The sequence below is a fragment of the Octopus bimaculoides genome, chromosome 13 (genome assembly GCF_001194135.2).
Source record: "Octopus bimaculoides isolate UCB-OBI-ISO-001 chromosome 13, ASM119413v2, whole genome shotgun sequence".
Lineage (NCBI taxonomy): Eukaryota > Metazoa > Mollusca > Cephalopoda > Octopoda > Octopodidae > Octopus > Octopus bimaculoides.
The window spans coordinates 34,448,115-34,451,797 of record NC_068993.1 but is presented as its reverse complement, the minus strand read 5'-3'; positions in this window follow the sequence as shown (position 1 = coordinate 34,451,797).

The following is a 3,683-nucleotide window of genomic DNA, read 5'->3' as shown; positions in this document are numbered from 1 at the left end:
ACTACCTAGCTCAGATACCAGGAAACCCCAAAATGGCTGAAGTTCAAAAGATAGTGCTCATGGGAACTGCCCATATCCTACGTAAAATACTGTCTATGTGATCTCAAATTTTAAAGCAAACACATAATTTTCTTATGGTTTCTTAAACATTCACTTGAACAAAACTGTACCTATCCAAATATATGGTACCCTAGGCATAACACCTACATGAACTTCTAACTTGTTGTCTCTTGATGTCTCTGGGTGAGACTTGGATCCAACTTGTACAAATGCAAAACAAAAGTCAAACATAAAATAATAATAATAATTATTATTATAATTATAATAATAGCAAACCACAGCACATACCCAAGGCGCACAGAGCTCCGCTCGGTAGTGAAGTGAAAGCACGTTATAAAAATAAAACTACTGAACAATAATAATAATAATAATAATAATAATAAATGCTCTGCTGCAGTACCAGGCTCTGGCTCTCATGGCTTCTAATCTTAACTGATTGGAAGTGTTATCATATACATATTTTGTTTCGGTATAAAAGATGGGCTACCTCAAATATTCTGCTCAATACCACAGTTGAGCATCTTCCTTAGTGGCTGACGATATATGCATCTCTGACCACGAGCAGAAGTAGTGGGGGAGCATCATAGCCATGTGTTGATAGGAATCCTTTGTGATTTGAATAATTCACCTCAGGAAACATGTGTTTTTCGTTCAACATCCTAAAATAACTTATTCAGAGATCTTTTGAGCGGGATGGACTACTCAAAATTCAAATTGGGCCCCACCTGCGCAGTTTATTTTTACTTACGATTACCATGTCGTGCACTTATTGTTGTGATGCATGCGCCTAAAGTACAATTATGAGACGGGTAGTCATTATGGGTATGCTGGGCTTCGTATATTTTACCTCAGTGTCACTTTGATGGCAGGTACTGCTCTCTCACTCAATAATAATAATAATAATAATAATAATAATAATAGTAATAATAATAATAATAATAATAATAATAATAATAATAATAATAATAACAATAATAATAATAATAATGTCAACATAACCTGAAGGAACCTTGATGGAGAAAGAGAATAATGCAATCTATTAACAAGAGCAGAAAATATATTAATATTATGGAACGGAAAAAAAGAGATGAAGTTCAACGAGAGAAATATGTTGAGCTAGAGAGGTAGTATAGGGTGAAGAAAAATGGAATCAATGTTGTGATCGAGGGATTAAAACAGAGGTTGAAAGCTAAAGCACATAAACTAAGGAGATATGAACAGAGAATTGAGCAGTACAGATTAAACAGACTTTTCGAACAAAATAGAAACGAGTCTATCAGGAACTGGATGGGAAAGAAAAGGGTGAAAAGGCCGTGCCGGATGCTGAAGAAAGCAAATGATTCTGGTTAAATATATGGTCTCAGCAGAAACAACACGAAACTGAAGCAGAGTGATTAAAGACACTCAAAGAAGAGAGTATCAGCAGGAGGATTTGGGAATAACTGAGGAGGTGACTAGAGATCAATGCAGGAAAATTCCTAACTGGAAAGCGCCTGGCCCAGATGGGGCTTAGGACTTTTGGCTTTAAAAATTGACAGCTCTGCACAGGAGAATTGCGAGACAGATGGACGAAATACTGAGTAGTGACATCCAAATACGGGCCTGGATGACAAAAGGATGTACAGCACTATGCCAGAAGGACCCAAGTAAAGGAAATGTGGATGAACATTTCCAACCAATATTTTGTTTGCCACTGATATGGAAACTGATAAAAGGCATCATATCAAACAGCGTCTATAAGTGCCTAGATGAGAACGACCTACCACAAGTGGAACAAAAAGGCTGTAGACGTAAGAGCAGGAGAACGAAGGATCAATTACTAAATGATAAGACTATCATGGCTGATTACAAGAAGAGACGCAAAAATTTAGCGATGGCATGGGTGGACAACAGGAAAGCATATGACATGGTCCCACACTCGTGGATTATTGAATGCCTTAAACTCCGTAAGGTCTCCCACAATATCCTGAAGGTAATACAAACCTCAATGTCAACGTGGCGAACCGAACTCACGGCATTGGGAGATAATTTGGCACGATATCAAAAGAGGAATCTTTCAAGGGGACAGTGTCGCCTCTCCTATTTGTTATCTGCATACTGTCACTTAAGAAAGATGCGTGTGGGGTGCATGCTATGCAGAATGAAAGTAGACAATCTGTGGTTTATGGATGACTTAAAGCTATTCTCTAAGACTGGGAAAGAAAATGAAAGTTTGACGGCAACTGTACAGATGACTAAAAACGATATCGGCATGGAATTTGGGGTCGAGAAATGCCATGTAACGATTCTCAAAAGAGAGAAAGTCAGTAAAAGCCATAGGATCAAGCTGGAAAGTGGTGAAACTATACAGGAAATCAGAGAGGAAAGATATAAATACCTGGGTATCATTGAAAGAGATAAGATGAATGAATACAAGATGAAAGAAAACAGCTCAGACTCGCCACAGTGTAGGATGTACTCTGAGAAAGTACAAGCCATATTGTTAGGGAATGCTGTTAGCTCACAGAACGCGAATACAAAAGGAGACACGACAATGTTGCCAGATACGTCCACTGGCTATTGTGCGGTAAAGCAAACCTTGACAGTGCCGATCAATGGTGTGAACACAAGCCAAGGGAAGTAATGGAAAATGAACATTACAAAATACTCTGAAATTTTAACATGCAGTGCAACGAAGTGATAGAGGCGAGACGACCAGATATCGTACTCATCCATAAAGATGAAAAAGAAGTAAAGATAATAGATATTGCAATACCAGGCGTTTCGAGGGTGAAATGTAAGTAAACAAAAGATTGAGAAATACCAGCCACTGCAGGACGAGATAGGAAAGTTATGGGACATGAGGAAAGTAATGGTGATACCGGTGGTAACTGGAGCATTAGAAGCAGTTTCCAAGGGCTTTGAAAAACATATTAAGAATATTGGAGCTGCTGCGAGGCTCAAGATGATCCAGAAGACAGCATTGTTGTGTACAGCTCTCGTTTTAAAGAGTGTATTGTCTCTTTGAGTCACAGGGGAAGGCATTACTTGAAAGCTTTGGTGATTTGTTATTGCCTGCTTTCAAGTAAAGAATAACCGGTGATTAAGAACTATCCTAGAATCTTTCATAATAATAATAATAATAATAATAATAATAATAATAATAATAATAATAATAATAATAATAATAATGATGATGATGATGATAAAAAAAAGAACATACTTGGAACTGCAAGTAATTTCCGCAGGGTTCTTGAAGCATGACCAGTAAACAAGTGTTACTTTAGTCAGTTGGCTGTGGATAGCTGACACTTTCCATCATATCCAGCAAAATAATCTGAGAGTTTTCATCAAATAATAATAATAATAATAATAATAATAATAATAATAATAATAATAATAACAATAATAATAATAATAATAATAATAATAGACTCAAAGCAGAGACTGAAGGATTTTTAATTGCTGCACAAGACCAAAGCCTCCCCACCAGAAATTACCAAAAACATATAATGAAAAGAAACATAACAAGTAACTGCAGAATATGTGGCGATGGACAAGAAACAATAAATCATATTATATCTGGCTGCCCAGTCCTGGCTAAGAAGGAATATATTCACAGACACGACAGAGCTGGGACCTAT